The sequence below is a fragment of the Pteropus medius genome, unplaced genomic scaffold (assembly GCF_902729225.1).
Source record: "Pteropus medius unplaced genomic scaffold, Ma_sr-lr_union100, whole genome shotgun sequence".
NCBI classification, from domain to species: domain Eukaryota; kingdom Metazoa; phylum Chordata; class Mammalia; order Chiroptera; family Pteropodidae; genus Pteropus; species Pteropus medius.
The window spans coordinates 11,905,375-11,924,882 of NW_024342467.1; positions in this window are offsets into that span (position 1 = coordinate 11,905,375).

Consider the following 19,508-nt stretch of genomic DNA (forward strand, 5'->3'; position numbering starts at 1 on the left):
CTTTTGCCATTGAGAGCTTGCTCTCTGTCTTCAGATTCCAGAGACTTTTCCAGTGACAGCCTCTCAAACATGCTCATGGATCTCATTAAAAATATGGATTTTTTGTTGTCGTGAGTTAAAGCCAAAATATAGCTTCAAAATTTGCTTGGCCAAGTACATTTAACAATACTTAAATTCTCTCATAGATTACATATTCATCGATTTTCTCCATAACTGCTTACAAGAAATATTGATGATTATCTAACTTCGGAAATGGCCACGTACATAGGAGAATATTCATGTGTGTCGCACTGATTTTCCTGACAGGGCCAAATGAAGCAGGTAAGCCAATTTAACACAACCGATTTCCAGTTTTGCACAGACTGAATAAAAGTGCCATGGAAATGAATAATCTCACTTCCATTATTATTAATAATATCTAGCTCACATACAGCTCCTTCCATGTACTAAGCACTTCTTGAACATTAACAAATTTATTCACTAACACTCAAGGGAGGCATTTTTGCAATGGGAATGAGAGGCCAAGAGAGACGTAAATGGATGCCTAGGGCTAAGGAACCAGTCGGTGCCGTGGCTCGGAGCAGGATAACTTCTGGCGAGTCCCGGTCCCCACAGGATTTCCTACCTCCTTACATATTGGAGAAATATTGAAAGTCTGGGAGGCAAGGCTCACTTCCCAAACTTAGTTTCTATAAGGTGTGTGTTCCCCATATTAAGAACTGCCTAATCAGAGCTACTATATTTAGAACACCTACTATGTGCCAAACATTGCTAAGCATGAGGGATAGTAAAAGAAAAGAGACTCTGCCTGAAGGAAGCTGAGAGATTACTGGGGAGGAGGGAGATGAGAATAACCAGACAGCCACAGCGAGGGGAGGGCCGTATCTGAGATGAACAGAGGGAGGCGCGGCCTCGCAGAGAAGGAGCACGCGGCACATCCCGAACACCTTCCCTGAGGCGATGCTCGCGTCGAGCCCCATAGGGCGGATGAGAATAAGGCTGGGTGACCTGAGCAGGGGAGACAGCCATGTAGAGAAAGGGGAAAAGATGGGAAAGGTGGTCTGGAAGATCGTTGTCTCCTCTGGAAGTCGCAAATATGGGCGTTGGCCTGACAGGAGGCTGCCTGTTTAAGAGGAAGATAATGTGATGCTAGAAAATCATCGCAGGGGCTTCGTGTGCCATCATAGCAGGTTTATTTTCCAAAGATAGCTCCAGAAATGTCCCCTATCTCACTTGTTTTTCTATAATGTGACCTTGCCTACCCTTTATGTTATGTCCCCATCCCTTGAATCAGGATGGATGGGCTCACGACTGCCTTGACGAATGGTGTGCAGTGGAAGGATGCTATGTGATTTTCGAGGCTAGGTTGGTGAAGGTAATGTCACTTCTGCCTTGTCCACTGGGACATTCATTTTTGGAGTGTTGAACCACCAGCTAAGAAGTCCAACTGGCCTGAGGCCACCATATTGGCGCTCAGGCTACATGAAGGCCACATGTAATTGCTGGCCAGGCTGAGGTCCCAGCAGACAGCCAGCATCTGCCCCCAGACATATGAGTAAAAACACTTCCAGGTCATTCTAGCCCCCAGCTGTCAAGTCACTCCTAGCTCTTGAGTCTTCTCAGCAGAGACTCCAGGGACTATGGAGCACAGACAAGCTATCCCTGGATCCCTGTTGTGCCTTGTCCAAATTCTGACTCGTGAAATTCCGTGAGCATAATAAAACCATTGCACTTTGGGGATGGTTTGTAATGGAGCAATAGTAACTAGACCAGCCATGCTACAGATTTTCTACTTTACTCTCAGGCAATGGAGAACCATCGAAGGATTTTAAGGGGGAGAGTTATGTCATCAGGTTTTGTGTTGAGTGGCAAGACCAGGGGGATTCTGTGTGAAATGAGAAGACCAGTTGCTTAGTGGTTTCTGTATCTCAGGCCTATGACTTGGTCTCGTTAGGTGAATCTGAATTGTCACCTCTGTCTCTCACTGTTGGTTGATTTTGTCAGTCACACTCATCTCCCTCTAGTTCAGTGGTCCCCAACCTTTTTGGCAGCAGGAACCGATGCTCCTGGGAGAATCGAATGCCTGATGATCTGAGGTGGAGCTGAGGTAGTGATGCTGGCGCTGCAGATACAGGGGAAACTTCATTCACATGCCCGCTGCTCGCCTCCTGCTGTGAGGCCTGGTGCCTAGTAGGCCACGGACTGGTACCAGTCCATGGCCAGGGGGCTGGGGACCCCTGCTCTAATTCAGTGATTCTCATTTGTGGCTGCACATTGGAATCAACTGGGGAGCATGAAAGAATATCTCGTTTCCTGCCATCACCACCCCCCATCTATTAAATCAGATTTGTGGACAAGTGAGACTCCGGCATTGGTAGTTTGAAAGTGTCCCCAGGTGACTGTACTGTGCGGCTAAGGTTGAGAACCACTTAGTGGGCTGTTCACTGACCATGCAGCCTGAGCTCAGAAAAAGTGGCTCATGCTATAAATCTGAACTCAGTCGAGGACTAAAATTGTAAAATTTGTTATATTCTCTCACCTTGGTAGAAAAAGAAGTTTCTAGACACTAGATGCTTGTTACTGGAACAGAACCAAAGAAAAAAATTACAGGCTTGAGGCTATATTATGAAAAAGATATAAGGTCTCGGAGGGGAATTTATGAAAAAAAGAAATGCTGAGGTTCTCTTAACGCAAGGTTTGTTAATTTCGAGTAGAGAGTTCCTTTCTCTAAAACAGAGCTTCCCGGCATGGTTTGATGAAGCATCTCTTCCAACAAACTATTTTCTTTTGCTCTGATATTGGTCCAAACCCAAATGGATTTGTGTCATGGCACATATGTAGGAAACTGGGTAAAGGAATGAGAAAACCTCCCCTTATGCGCATGTGTACAGAGGTGGGGGAACATGTCTGTGCTGGTCCAGAGTCTTAAAAAGCAGTGGAACGGGCAGGATGCTATGAAAAGGGACTGAGCAGAGGAGAATGAAGTCATGAATGCCTGGTGAGCTCGAGGTGGCCACTCGCCCTCTCTGAGCCCCAATTTTCTCATCTTTCTAAAAAGGTAAGATGATTCTGAGGTCTCTCCCTCAGCTTGAAACCAATTCTACAGTTAGGGACCAGAAACCTCTACATTTTGCTATGTGATAGTCATTCTGCCCCAGACTAGCTGTAAGTCCCGTATAGTAGCTCGTTACTCTGTGTATTAACTATGTGTTTCTGATGGTTTGACATCTGGAGCCTTGATGATCCTGGAGAGACTGCCCCTCCCAGAGCTAGCTAATTCCTAGAGATAATAAAGAACTCACCTGCCAGCATGCCTTTCATATGCAAACCGACCAACCCAAATACCTCCTTTATCCAGCTCTCACACTCTGGACTAATATCCACCAGCTCTAATTCACCCCAGGGCCAGGTCCCAGACAGTCAGGGACAGGCCCTATGTGCCAGAACCTCCTGAAATTATTCAGATTAACTAATCCTCAGGTTGTGTGTGCCCTGCCTTGCCCATTCCTTCCTGCAGAAACCACAGTAAAGGCTCTCTCCCACATTTCCCCCTCACTCCTCTGCCTCCTGACTGACCTGGTGCCACCCCACGTGCCCCGTCCTCTGGGGATCTGTGAGCGTAACAAGGTATCTTTCCAATGGCAGTGGTTTCCTGATGTGCTGGCCTCGCCATACCATGATAATAATAAAACCTACATTTGAAAACACTCTGACCAGAGCATTCTCATCTGTAAGTCACTGAGGAGAATGGGAAGCTCCCACTCACTGTTTCTGAGAGCAACCGTTGACCACAGTGACGCAAATGCAGCCCACCACGGCACACGTGCTTAGAACTTGCAATGACGCTTCCTCAAATACATAAAAGCATCTTTGAGGTTGGAATGTCGTGACCGGCTGGTCCAGGCACCCGTTTGTTCCCTGGCCCTTCGATCTATACAGATGATCAAGGAACAATGTCCATGGTTTCACAGCTAATTAGAATGGAAATTAGGGAAGTGGATGGAAAGATGTCCTCCAGCAATCTGGCAGTGTGGGATTAAAGCAACTGATGTTAACCCTTCAGGATAACCCTTCTGTGCTAAATGGCACAGTCCCATCATCACAGCGGTCCATCATGCACAGAGTTTGTGTCATAGCGGCGCATCGATATTACATAAGAGGGACCCCCAGTCTCATCTCGGCTCTCCATTTTCATAGCTCGCGCAGCAGGTTTAATTTCACAGCTTTTTAGTTTCATTGCGTTCAAACGCCAACAATGGATTGGGGGGAGGGGAAAGTCTCCGTTTGTTGGCAATATCAGTCACTGCAAAAAATCCTGAAGGAAAACTTGCCACTCTGTAAAAGGTCACCAGATAAATAATTGCCTTCTGAATTGGGGGTGATTCTCGTTGTCATTAAGCCCCAGCAAAGATCTAACACGCTTTAATACTTCTGCTAAATGCTGAGAGACGGCAGTATGGCCACAGCCACATGGACAATGAAGGCTAAGCAATTGGTGCCTGGCTCAGAAGCCTTTTTCTTTTTTTCCTCTTTTTTATGCGTGAGATGAATCGATAGCCACTTCTCAACTTTGAGCCACCCTTTCTGCAGTGATAATCATTTTACCCCTGTGAACACAACTGCTTTGAGACTTAGTTCGTAACTCGTGACCCACATTGCCTTTTCTGTAGCTGTCTTGCATTCCAGCTGTCACACGTCCCCACACTCACCAATAAGTGAGAACAGTCATGTTCACCAAACAATGGAATTTTTCCAAAACATTCATTCTCTGGTAAATGGCTGATATGGACTGAATTTTGTTCCCCCCAAAATTCATACGTTGAGGCCCTAACTCCCAGTGTGGCTGTGTGTCTAAGGAGCCACGAAGGCGACTGTCTGCAAACCAGAAAGAAAGCCCTCGCTGGGGACCAAACCTTGTCAGACCTTGATTTTGCACTTCCTGGGCTCCAGAGCTGTAAGAAAATAAATCCCTGTGGGTTAAGCCACACAGCCTGAAGTATCTTGTTGTGGCAGCCTAAGCTGCTGATACAGTAGACTTCTGGAAGAGAAGAAGAGAGAAATTCCCGACTTCTCCTCTGAGCAGGTCCTCGCAGCCAAAATGGGCTGTGGACACAGTTGGGCCCGCTGAGATACAGGACTTTTCCAGGAGGTTCTCTGCCTGCAGAGAGGGAGGGCATCATGTTAGCCTCCAGCCACTTAGGCAGAGGGAATGGCTGAGGGTGGTCACGGGCACTAGACCTCCTCTAAGGAAGGGATCATGCGCAGAAGTTTCTGCTATTGGGTGTTGCTGTGCCCTTGTGCAATTGTCTGAGTTTTTGCAAGAATTCTTTAAATCAGAATGAGGAGGCATTTATAGGTGTCATCTAGGTAACGGGTTAACTAAAGTGTTGATAGGATTCACTTTCCTTTTGAAAACTTATCTGAAAAAAATGGTTAGTCAAGCTCACTAACCCATGGACCCTCTAGCTACTACAAGTTATTTCTTTGCTCTGCCAGAGTTGATCCAGCCCAGGGTCACCTGGTAAACCTTTCCTTAAGCTATGATGCTCAAGCGGCTCCTGAGCTAATTGAGCCTATAACCAAGCAGTGTGCATTTGCATGTCCCAGAGCTGAAAACCTCAGCTTCATAGGCATGTCTCCTGGACTTGGAAGTTGAATGTCTATTAATCACACATGAGCTCATCAAGAATGTTTAACTTTGCTCATGAGCAACTCCTGACTCTATCGCACAAAGCAAAATAACAGCTGTGTGTGTGCGTGCACGTGTGTTTCTTCTTCATTATTTCTTTTTCGGGAAAGATGTACATATAAGATGAAGAAAACCTCTTTTAGTGACTCAGCATTTCCTGAGCACCTCTCTGAGCTAGCTGCTTTATATTTTAGAAGCTAATATTTATCGTATTGAGATTATTATATGAATTACTTTACTTAAGCTTCACAATGACTTCACAAAGAATATATTATTATCCACCACTTACAGATAGAGAAACTGAACCTTTGAGAAATTTCGTAACTTGCCCGAGATCATAAAATGGTAACAAAATCAACCTTCAACCAAGGTTCCCCTGGCTCTAATGTCTGTATATGCACCCCCTCTCATTAATCCTCACAGTAACCCTGTGCAGTAGGGACTATAAGCTTCTTTCATGGACCAAATAAAGTTATCTGCTCAATATCACACAGTTGCTAGTAACAGAACAAGCTTCACCCAGACCTGAACAACCCCCAAGCCCATGCACATTCTATTACACGGGAAGTCACCACATGGGGCACACACAGAAATGCCCCAGAACAGTGTTTCTCAAATTTTAATGTGCATTGTCACCTACCCAGGGGTTCCGCTCCTGAGTAGCTACCCAAGAGAAATGAAAACACGTATCCACACAAAGACTCACAAATTTTTAGCAGCATTATTCGTAACCAGAAAATTAGAAAAAACAACAAATGTCCATCAAACGATGAGTAGGTAAACAAAATAAGATATATTCATACGATGGAGTGTTATCTGGCAATAAAAAGAAGTGAAGAACTGATACTTGTACAACACAAGTGAACCTCAAAAAACACGCTAAATGAAAGAAGCAGGGACATACCGTGTAGGCTTCCATTTATATGACATTTCTAGAAAAGACAGATCTATAGAGACAGCAGATCAGTGATTGCCTTGGACAGAGGTGGGAACAGGGGTCAGCAGTAAATGGGCCTGAGGGATCTTCTTGAGGTAATAGAGATGTTTTAAAACTGATTTATGGTGATGGCTGCATTATAACTTGCTAATTTCACTAAAAATGTTTGAATTGCACCCTTGAAATGGGTGAATTATATAATATGTAAAAGATGCCTCAATAAGATCGTTAAAAAATTGTTAAGGGGCAATTGAATCATCAAATTGCAGAGTCAGTAGGTTAGGGGTGAGGCCGAAGATCTGCATTCCTAACAAACTCCCAAGGGATGCTCATGCTGTTGGTGCAAGGGCCATATTTTCAGTGGCAAGGAGACAGCGTCCGAATTTCTGCTTCTCCAACTCAACCAGCCCCAGACAGATTATACTCTTACTTGGGCTTTGTTTATGAAGATGGGGCATCCTCAGTGTTCTCTTGATACCTCACTGGCCCTGAACAATGTCATGATAGCACCAAATCCTAAATGAAAAAATTTGATTTTTCTCTATCCTTTTCTTGGTTCATCTAAACAAGCAATTCCCCCAAATTAAATGCGTATCAGGCTTCGCCAAGAAGCCATTTAATATGCAGATTCCCTGCCCCACCCTTGAAATTCTGAATCTGTAGGTTATGGCTAGGAATTCTGCCTTATAAACACGCACTCCAAGTAGTTCTCATACAGGTGGTTTGTAAAATGCTAATCTAAACCAGCCCACTTCCATAGAAATATAAACAAGCTCATGTGTAATTTTTACTTTTCTAGTAGCCACATTTTAAAAAGTAAAAGAAATAGGTGAAATTCACTTTAATAATTATTTTATTTAACCCATTAGATATAAGGTATTCTCATTTTAATACGCAATTAATGTTTTACTTTTTTTGTACTAAGTCTTTGAAATCTGGTGTATATTTATAACTCACCATACATCTCAATTTGGACTAATCACATTTCAAGTACTAGGTTTTGGGCACCCGCCCCAATCCTATTGAATCATAGACTCTGGAGGTGGAGTCCAACAATTTGTGTGCCATCAAGTCCTCCAGGATACTCACTTCTGATACTCAAGTTTGAGAAACACTGATCTAGGCCATGTTCCTTGAACTTGGCTGAACATCGAATCACTTGAGAGACTTAAAAAAAAAATGCTTATGCATGAGATCCAGTTCCAGAAACAAGACTATTTTTAGAATCTTCCAAATGCTTCTAACAATGTGCAACAGTTTAAAGACCATTGTTTACTGTCTCCCATAGTTGCCTCCTTTATCTACCTTCGAAGTCTGTTACGAGACCCTATCGTCATCTTCTTGTAATAGTTCAGGCTCTTCTCACCAACCTCCCCGTTTCCAGGTTTCTTATTTATTTAGACAAAAATAATCTTTTTTATCCACTTCTGCAATTCCCTTCCTAAAAGGAAAAATATTTTAAAAATCAGCCTTTTTAGCTCCTCCCCCATGATTGCCAATCCCCATCTGCCCACCTATCTGGTGACATTTATCCCTTCACCCCACCTCCCACAGTCCCCAAGGACCCCTACTCACCTCACAGGACCATCGACCCATTCACAGCTCTCTCCCATGGCAAAGTAAACTCAAGGGCTTTGTACACTTACCTGCGACTTTTAATTGATCTCTAGCTCCCTCTTTCCCTGTATTTCAGAGGAATTCCCCAAAGCTCAAATCTTCCCCCAATATCTCTTCCAGAGAAAGAGAGCAAGGAGAGAAACTCAACTCATGAGCCCCTTTTTTCTGTCATTGCTAACAGTTTGAATTTGGGTAAATCCGTATATCCCACACCCTTGGGTTCACTGGGAAGAGAGTGAATCATTGGGAAGGCCATGCGATCGTGTGTGGAAGGAATGGGAGAGAATGAAAAATCCAGTCGTACTCCCATTTCATAAATTATTAACGAAAAAGCAGCTGCATGGCATGTGTGTGCGCAGCCCACACTAACAACAGGTTGCATGTTGCGGCACATGTAAATCAGCATAGTTGAAGCGCCCTCTAGTGGAACACCTAGGGAAGATTGCATTTTCTGGAGAAACCCTGAAGAACAAGGGTATTTTGAAATCCGACCAGAGAGCATCATGAGAACTGAGAGCAGGAGTGTGCAGCATCTTCATAGTCATGGCCAGATACCAAGGGTGTCAGACAGCTGAAGTGTCTCTGCCATGTCCAGCTCGGTGAGGAAGAGGTGTGGGCTGAACTGGCCTTTCTCGAAGGCCTCACCTGTAGGCCTTCCTTCTCCTGCTCCCGAAGGTGTACAAAAGCAGCGGTTGCACGTTACAGCTGCTGCAAAGGAAGAGTTTGCAGATTACCATGAAGTTCCTTCAGTTCAAGAAGCTGCCCATCACCATTTCAAATCAGGGGGATGGGTGAAGTATTCACCACTGGGATAACTGCATTGCTGTCAGGAAAAAGATAAACTTGGAGCCCTATCCTAATTTTTTACACGAAATAAATTCTAAACTAAAACAAAAGAAATAGAAGAAAGCAGTGGATTTTTTTAAGAGTGGTGAATACCTTGCCAAATGGAACATCAAGTCCATAAAACCACAAGAGAAACTACTGTATGGATACATTTTATGACATAAAAATTTTCTGCATGGCAAATTAAGTGCCGTGAACATATTCAGAAGATAAATAGCATACAAGAGAAAAATTGCAACAGGTAGCACAAAGGGACAATTTCCTTAATATACAAAGTGTTTCTACAACCCATGAGCGAAAGACCAACAATTGAATAAACAAAGTGGACAAGGGAGCTGAATGGATAGGTCACAGTAAAGAAAAAAATTAAGCGCTTAAACATACAGGATGATGCTCAATCTCACGCATAATAGTTGTTTTTTTAAGATCAGAAAGAAGGATCATGGGCTGAGGAAGCAGGCATGGGGAAGCAGGCACAGTCAGATGTGGGAGTGGAGAGTATAAATCAGTACACTGTCCAAGAAAAGCAATTTTGCAATAGCTGTCAAAATAAACAGTAGCCATACGCATCGACCCAGCAAATCCACTTGTAAGAATTTTCCTTGCAGATATGCTTGCAGATGTGTGAAATGATGCATGCATGAGGAAACTCAGAGCTGCAAGGTTTGAAAGAGCAAAATCCTAGGAAAACTAACTGCCCATGAATCAGAGACTGAAGAAATAAATCACGGTACATCTGTACGCCAGAGTACTCTGTAGCCATGGGCTCCACACGGCTTCCCAAGAGTGAGTCAGCTCTATGTAGAGGTATAGATTGGTCTGCTAACCTAGGAGGAGTGAGGATTTTGAGAATTTTCCATTACACTCCATTACTTTTTTTAAAAAAGTAGATTCATGGGAGAAATTTCACTCGGTTCTTAAAACCAACTAGTGATTTTTAAAAACGTTTTTGGTGTTGCTTTTGTTTTATTTTTGATTCAGTAGTTTAAAATAATCGTAGGGGGAATACGTGGACATGATAAAAGAGCACACTGCTGGTTTTTATGTTATGGACACTCTGGCCATGGAATCGCTTGTGCTTTCCTTTCTATTAGCTTCTAGAAAGCTCAAAGTAACACTAGTAGCCTGCCTCTTTGAATGTACAGCATCTTCAGGGATGAATATTTTGTGTTAAAAGAACCCCTGGCTTAGTTCTATTTTTTCCTAGTCTTACTTTCCTCAACCATGATTTTATATGTATTATGTAATAAAGTGTTTCAAATGTATCTTGTGATGAGGCAGGCATATTTCTAAAATAATCAAAAGAAAGCAAAGTGAAGAAAGGAGTATATAATATGCTACCATTTGCATTAAGAGGAATACATACATATGCTCACACGTGCATGGAATATCTCTGGAAGGGTAGTAACTCGTTACCTGAAGGGGTTAGGGGACAGAGGTGAACGGAATGCTGTTAATAACTACAGGTGGTTTCATATTTTGATTTTAGGCTATAGACATATCTTTTAAAATCTTTTTTCAAGTCCTCCTTCCCGTTGCTGCGAGCAACACTCTTGTGGTTGCAGCTGTTTTACCAAGGGCGGGGGGTTTATGTCGAGGAGGAATTGACCTACCCTCACCCACTGAGTTTCTGTTGCAACGTGGACTTGCTGGTTCTGTTTACCGGGCCCGAGCTGCTGAGCTGTCTATATATACTCCCACTGTATTACAGAGAATGAAAAATTTGTCCCGTCTCCCATCATTTGCACTTAAAAAAAAAAAAAGCAATTTGAAGTAAATAGGATTTCCCGCCTGTATGGACAGTGAGACAGAGGAGGGACAAGGACGTGGTGACTTTACTGCAGAGCAAAGCTTTCACTTTCGTTCTCTACTAAGCCCCAAATCCATATAAGTCCCCAACGGTGATGTACTACATTTATATTTTACGTCAGGTTTATTGAGATGTAATTTAAATACAGTAAAATTTGCCTTTCTTAGGATATAGTTCGTAAGTTTTGACAAACACCTATGGAACATTTCCATCATGTCAGAAATTTCCCTCCTCCCTCCTATAGTCAAAACTTCCCCAACTCCTTTCTTTGGGAACAATTTTACACTAGGTAGAAAGTTTGCCAAGATAGTACAGACAGTTCTCATACGTCTTTCCCCAGCTTCCTGTACTGTTAACATCTTTCATAACCATGGTATTATTTATCAAAACTAAATTACCATTAACTGAACTATAGCCTTTGTTTGAATTCGCCAGTTTTTCCATTAATATCATTTTCCTGTTCCAGATCCCCTCTCGGATCCCACCTCGCATTTAGTTGTCCTTAGTCTCATCTGATGTGTGACAATTTCTCCATCTTTGTTTTTCACGACCTGACATGTTTTGAGAATACTGATCCGTATTTTATAGTACATCCCTTAATATTAGTTTGTTTTCTGTTTTCTCATGACTCCATTGGGGTTATGTATTTGGGGGATAAATACCATTATCGTAGCATCCTATCAGGGGCTCATGATGGCCTCATGACTTATTGGTGATGGTGACCTTGATCATGACCAGTTTTATCCACTATAAAGTTGCTTTTCCGCTTTCCATACTCTGTTCATCGGATCTGAGTCACTAAGCCAGCTCACACTCAAGGGGATAGGGGTCTCCACATCCTAGAGAGGAGCTGAGGAGTATCTACACACATTATGTGGCCAGCCTCCCACTCCAGGCCACTCTCCTCCTGGTGCCCGGTCTTTCTCTGTGAGTGACTGGTAAGGTCGGCAGAGATGGGTCTGTAGGTATCTGCGGACTCCCATTGTGACGGTGGCTGTCCAGGATTCTATACGCTCACCCGGATCCACACTTGGACTTTGCAACTGTTTCAAGTTTCAGCTGAATGATTCTTATTTGCCTGTGTGGTCCTGGCATCTCTTCCACCCACGCTGGGCACAGCTGAGCCAGTGCTGTCCTGCCGTCTCTCCTTGGAAGGCCCTGTCTTTTCCTGTCTTTCAGGCTATTTGGTTGCCCACAACCTCAGACATCTATTGGCTTCGAATGAATTATGATTTTGTCATTTATCAAGCTTTTGTTTGTTAAAAGGAGTGACGTTTTCTTCCGCTCTACTATGTCCAAGGTGGAAGCAGAATCTAATGTATTGAATATGAAAAGAAATCCTCTGTCCTCCGAGTAAAAAGTGAGATTTAAAGGCTTCACATCTCTGGCCATATCAGAGACCATCCCTGATTATGTGTTTCCCACTGACATATATTCCTGGCACAGCAAGGCCCCTGGCTACCCTAGAAATAACTGGAGCCATTCCAAGAAGGAAGGATCAGGGCCAGCTCCAGGCAAAAGCTGCCAGAGTCTCCCTCTCACAGCATTCCCCACTCCTCACTTGCCCAAGGCACCCCTCCAAGTAGCCTCATGTCCCTGGTTGGTCACGGCACTCGTCAGCTGGGATCATCTACGCCCTTCACAGCACCTAGGGACACCCTGAAACGATGAAAGATGTGAGCATGTATTAGTATTTGTTGACTTCTATGAAAGTCCATCCATCCTACCTGTAGGACACAGGAAGTCTAACCCCACACACTTATGTCTCTGAAAATGTTATTCCTGTATTCTGTCATTCAACAAATAATAAATATGGTAGGAATTGTGTGGCAGAAATGATGCATGGCTCTGGGTGTGCATCTAGCCAATCCCTAAGAACAGCTTGACATTTATTTGTCCACAAGGAGAAGCTGAACGACAGGATCTTTTTGTGTGTTTCAAGCATACACAATTACCGTCGTAATAAATGTCCTGTGTAACTGAATAAGCCCTCATGAAGTTTCACTTGACCCTCACAACAGCTCTGTGAGGTAGATGAAAGGTGGAAACTCAGAGAAGTTAAGGTATTTGTCCAACAACCACCCTGTTGGTATCAGAGCCAGGTCTTGAGGTTTTCTGACTCCCAGAAGTGCTCTGCTTTAACACTTTGCCTGCCGTGCTTGACCCTGTCAGAAATGTGGTAAAAGGAGTAAGTGTTCAAAACCAAATGTATCCTGCACAAACCAGGGACCACCCCCACCCAAGTCTAAGAGCATAGGCTAAGATGGTGGGGCTTCGGTGGCTTGGATTCAGGTCTAAACTTATGCTGCTCCATCCTCAGTCCCTCTGCCAGCTCTTTTCTCATCATGAGACTCCAACTGAGGGTCAGAGAGTGACCGTGGGACCCAGTGACCCAATGATCTGCTGCAGTGATGGCAGCTGGCACCAAAGCCTCATTATTACCAGCTTAGAGGAATGTCCACTGGCCGGCTCCTTAGTAATGGAGAAAAACCCCACATTTACAAAAGAATGTTCTGAACCTTCTCAGGGAGTGGTAATTAAGGAACAACAGTGCACATCAAGTCCAAACTTCCACATGGACACAAATAAATTGTCCGGGGCCTCCACTGGTGCCATCCAGTCCTGGGGAGCTCAAATCTAATCTGCAAGAAAATCTTGAATTAAGTGCCACTTGAGGCATGTTTGAACTCAGAGGAAAACTGGGTGAGCCAATTGCAAGATTCCCAGGTGAATTTACCCAAAGGCTGGATGAGCGGTCTTTTTTGATTCAGTACATTGTGCACTGGAGCAAGAAAGCTATTGCTCGTTCATTTCATCTAGTGGGACACTTTTGAAGTTTGCCTAAAAAAAAAAAAAAAGAAGCAAAATCACCTTCTTGAAGGAATATAAATGGAGACAAGATCATTTTGTTGACTTTCACAAAAAGGAGTCACCATATGAAGCTCTTCTCTGTGATTTAAAACAAACAAAAAAACAAGTTCTCAGCGGTCAGGCTTCGTCTTTGGGGATGAATAGTATATAACCCAGGAGGTTTTTTAGCAAAATGGATTTGCCAACTTTCAGCGTTTGTCCTGGAGGAAACATTCGCTGAGTCAAAACATTTACATTGTAAAGGCTACCCTGAGGTAACGTCACAACATCTTGACAAAACATATGCCACAATGAAATTATATCAGCACAAAACAAAGTCGATGGTTATATTTGTATGTGTTATACACCTCCGCCAAAACCTCAGTTTCACTTCCTGGAATGAAAACTTTGCAAATAAAATGGGAGAAAAAAATTGTTCTCCATAAACGAGGAATTCCTGAAAAGTTGATTTCAAACAAACCAGAATATTTTTATAATCCAATTTATTATTGCGTTGACTAAGATGGGCCCCATGAGTTAAACCCTTTGCCCCTCATTATAATTGTTCCACACAATAAAAACCCATGCAGTAAACTAATCGAATTCGCAAGGAATGTGTTTGGAATCCTCTTCATATCCTATTTTCATAAGCATGGAAAAGTTCAAAAGAGTTACACGTGTCCTGTGTACATCTCACACCACATATGAAAACCCCAAATATAAACCATGGAAACCAGAGCTTCTTAGGTTGGGTGGTCAGAGCAGAGAACCAGAGCCCCTTCGCTTGGTTCTCCTTTGCACTAGACAATCCTTTTCCACGCCCTTACTGCTCCCACCCCCCTGCAACCACACACACACACACACACACACACACACACACACACACACACACACACACACAACTTCTTGGTCCTCCGGCCTCAGAGTCTGGGCAATATGAAACAGCTGCTCGAATGCAGTTGCACTGATATCTATAAAAGCGGTGTTATACTTACCTGCCAGCAAAGATAAATGGCCTCCCTCTGTTTGATTTCTAGGAAGAAGTTAAGTGGGCTGTGGTTCCGCGCCTAGGTTCACGTTTGATATACTATCACATTTAAAGACTGTCATCAGATTGTCGCCGTCATCTACTCACCTCCGGGTCACTCTTCATCGCTCGGGGATTTCAGTACCTGATTCGCACTCTCCCCCTCAGCACCATCCCTGGAATCATTCTTGGTAATTTCAGCATTTGCACAGAGGATTCTTCCCAAACCCCGACTTCTCATCCCTGACCTCTTCTCTTCTGATGATGTCCCGCCCCCACCCTCCCCTGTCAATCATCCGCTCTCATGGCCACCTCCTAGGCTGAGTCATTGTCAATAATTATACTCCTTTCATATTCTCAATTTCACTCATCCCGCCGTCTGACCACCAGCTTCTGTTTTTCTCCTCTTCCCACTACACAGATTCCAATCGTTCTCCAGCCCATCAGATGCCCAGTCTACTGACGCTATGACTTTTTACTGTCCCTCTACCCTCTTATGTCCTGAATGTCCTCCCTCCTCGGCCGAGATTCCTCGGTCCATCTTTATACTCACTCCTTCACTAAAAAACACGATCCTGGCATTTTAGAATGTAGAGATTATTATTCTCTTTGGGATGGTGAGGTCAACAGATCAGGAGATGACTGCCATTGAAAAGATAATTTGTTGCGGTCACAGATCCCAAGGGAAGGGGCCACACGCCGGGGAGTGGTGGTGTTCAGGAGCCTTCACTGTGGTTCTCACTGGAAGTGACAAATGAAAAAGGTGAGCCCGTTTGGGACTGGCTAGTTTGAATAATTTCAGTGGACTCTGGGACCTGGGGTCTGTTTCTAGTTATCTGATACCTGGACCTCAGGTGATTAGGGTAGGTTGGTAGTGACCCTGAATGTGACAGCCTGATGAAGAGGTGGTCAGGGGTGTGGCCTCTAGATTGGTTAGTTTGCACATGGAAGGCATGCTCACAGGCGTGCCCCTTACCATTTCTAGGAACTGGCATTTCTGGGAAGAGTAGCCCTTCCAGACGACTTTATTTCCCTCTATTTCTTCGACCATCTTGCACCTCTTAATTGTTGAAAACGCCAAGCTTCTAATTGCTCGGGCCCGAACCTCGACGCCATTCTGAACTCCTCTCTCTTTCACGCACCAGACCATACGCAAATTCCGTCAGCATTCCCTTTTAAATGCAGGTGGAATCGGAGCACTTCTTACCTCCTCCACTGGTCCACGCCACCCTCATCTCTTCATCTCTCGTTTCTCTCCTGAGTGAGTGATCGCCCTAACTGCATCACTGTTTCCATTTTTACTGGGATGGTAGCACCGTCACCTTTCCAGCACCCTCCTCACCACCAAATCTGGCTGCACTCCAGTCCCAGCTCTGGCCTTGGCTTCGCTGACAGCAGGGGGTGGAACCTCTGGCCTAGCTCTTCCCTTCACCGGGTCTCTCTCCTCATCTGTAACCATGGGGGTTGGATTAGATTACTTAGGCTTCTGACAGCTTGGATATTTTAGGCTCATCTGCTGATCATGTGCTGCTCCTTTAAAATTCGACCCCTTCCTCTCGCCCCTGGAAAGTCTGAGTTAATCTCCCACCTGATTTACTTGTCATCCCCTGGGGCTTTCATAGCACCCTGCAACTACTTCTGTCTTGGTGCTTTCCCCCTAGGTTCCATAATTCTTGATTTACGGAAGTCTCTCCCATCATGGGACTGCAGAACACTTTAAGGCAAGGAGCCATGTTGCCTTTCTGTCCCTAGTACCTAGCACAGTGCCTGGTACATAGAAATGCCCTGTAAACGTGCCTTTCAACTGAGGAGGGAATAGAGAAAAGACGATAACAGAAAAACAGATCCCAAGAGGGTGGAGGCAAGATGAGGATGCCGGGGCAAAGAGGCCAAATCCGGACTGATGGGGTTGAAGAAGAAAAGGGGTAGGAATGCCCTAGGGAAGCCTGAGGCACAGTGTGGCCTGCTGGGGTGTCGGCTTACAGCTATATTCACTGTGGATGCACCCCAGGGTCAGCCTGAGGTCAGCTCCAAGGAGAAAGGTAATCTCTGCCTTCAAGGAACTAGCCCGTTTGTTGGGCAGCCAAAGCATGGATGAACTTGAAGCCATTTAAAATTGTACCAGACAGTGCATGAATGAGCAGTAACCAGGTGCTACATACTGTGGTGTAGATGATTAACACTAAAAATTCGACGGGGAGAAAGGGACGTGGGCTGGAGCCTGTTTATCTCCTCAGCCGAAGACAAATCTATGCCTCCTTCTCAGTTATTATTTTTTCTTTAAAAAAAGCCTGCCTATAATTTCTGCGCTGATGGCCTTGCGCAGTATACAGGGCTTCTATGCTAGAACTGTGACGGCGAGACCTCAGTGGGCCTCGTTCCAGAGCTTCCTGTTTTCCCTTCGGTGGCATGTGTCAGATCTAGACGGTAAAAGTTTTCGACCACGTGTTCGAAGTCTCAAGTCCCCACCTTAGCAGTAAGGTCTGTACAGGGTGGTCCCCATTCCATGACACCCCAGTCTGCTAACCCTCCATAAAGGCAAGGACCATGTGTGTCTGCTTGGAGCTGGCTTCCCTTGTGCATGGGATCTGCCTGGGAGACAGTAGCCGCTCAATGAATATTTCTGACTGAGGAAGCCTCAGGAGCATGTTTTAGACATGGGAACGTTGGTAACAACTGACATATCTAAAATATCTAATGTATCCAATGAGAAATCTTATTTAAATGTAAAGAAATGAGTTATTTATAGTTGAGAATTGTTTAGCTATACCTCCATTTTCTTAAAGTTGGATTTTTATCTTGTGGCATTTTCTTTTCTTTTTTTTAATGTGGTGGGAATTCCGGGTTGGGTCTCGACTCTGTCCATCACTGGGGTTCGGGCAGTCGGACAGGTCTGGTGAACCAGAGAGGAAGTCCGCTGGGTTGGCGTGTGTGAGGACTGCAGAGCCTTCAAGGAGAGAATTTTTCCTGAGAACAGGAAGAGGCAGGGTCGAGGGAGAGAGAGGCCCTGGGAGAATGGGCTTTGAGCACAGGGAAAGGACACATGTACGTGTGGAGTAGAGGGAGGACGGGAGACCACCGAAGTGGGAATGGAAAGGGTCGTTTCATTACAAACTGTCTGAGGCTCTGGCGGTGAGCAGCTCAGCTTGATGCCCCTTTACACGGTGTCCCTGGAGACAGAGATGCTGATATCTCACGATAACCCGAAGAAGGATGCCAGGGAGGAGAGTGGGAAGGCGTGGCGGATTCCACATCGTAGTCTCCCATAAGCATGTTAAAATACAGCCCTTGACAACTACCAAGAATGTCTGGGAAGACCATGCGGGAGTCTAAGGTCTGCATGAGAAGGCAGAGAGCCAGGGAAATATAGGTACCTATAGGTATGGGCTAGCATGCAGAGATCATGAAGTGTTTAAGAACACAGACTATAGGGCCAGATTGCCTGGGTTCAATTCTGTATCTGAAATTTACTAGTTATGTGACCTTAGACACGTTACATAATACTCTGTGACTCAGTTTCCATAACTGTAAAATGGAATAATAACAGCATCTAACAGATAAGGTTGATATGGAAATTAAATGGCTTAATATATGTAAAGCTCTTTAAAGAGTACCTGGCAGATAATAAAATGTGGTGGCTGTTTGTATTGTTCCAGCTGTATTCCCAGAGACCCAAGGAAGATACAGCTCAATGACAATTCCCAGTATATTCTCTATAGATGAGTATACTAATGGTGGTTTTAACATTTTTTGACATTCTTCTCTTCAAAAGGTGGAACCCATTTCCCTCCTATTGAATGAGGGATGCACTCAGAGATTTGCTTCCAGTGGTTAGAATGTGATAGAAATGATGCTATATGACTTACGAGACTACGTCATGAAAAGAATGACTTCCACCTGGCTCTCACTTTCTTAACTGAATCACTCACTCTTGAGAAAACAAGAGATCTTCTCCTAAGGGCACTCAGACAGCCTGTGAAGCTGCTCACGTGGGTAGAAACTGAGGCCTTCCAACAACACCCAGCAGCAGCTTGTTAGCCATGTCAGTGAACCATCTTGGAAGCAGATCATCCAGCCCCAGTCAAGCCTTCAGGTGAGTGCAGCCCTAGCTGAGATCTCGATCGCAACCACCCAGCTAGCCTGCTCTCAAATTTCTGTCCCATGGAAACTCTGACAGATAATTAATGTTTATCATTATTTTAAGTCACTAAGTTTTAGAGCGGTTTGTTATGTAACTCTAGATAATAAATACAGTCCTCATTAAGTGGCCATTACATTGTGTTTTTCTGCATGAATTGGCATGAAAGTGGATGTAAAATTGGGTTTATATGTAATTGGGTTTTCAATAGAGGAAGATTGTTTAATTAAGTGGGACAATAGTTGTAAGTTTGGAGACCATTTTGGCTACAAGTAATAAAAACTCCAAATTAAACCGGCTTAAATAAGTATGCACATATTAGCTCCCATACTTAGATACCCATTAATAGAGTGGCTCAGAGCTGATTTGTCCAGGGGCACCTGCTGCATCGCCCTGTGGTTCTCCTTCCTCTAACCCTCCCCACAGCGTCAGCCCCGTTCTCGTGCTGAGTAACAGAATGGCGGGAGCAGTTCAGCCCGTGCCAGCATCCAAAAGAAAAGCGTCACTTCTAGAAGCTGGCTCAGGAGACTGAAGAAGAATATTCTTTGGTACAGCTCACTGGCCAGAATTAGGTGGCATGCCTGTTACTGAGCC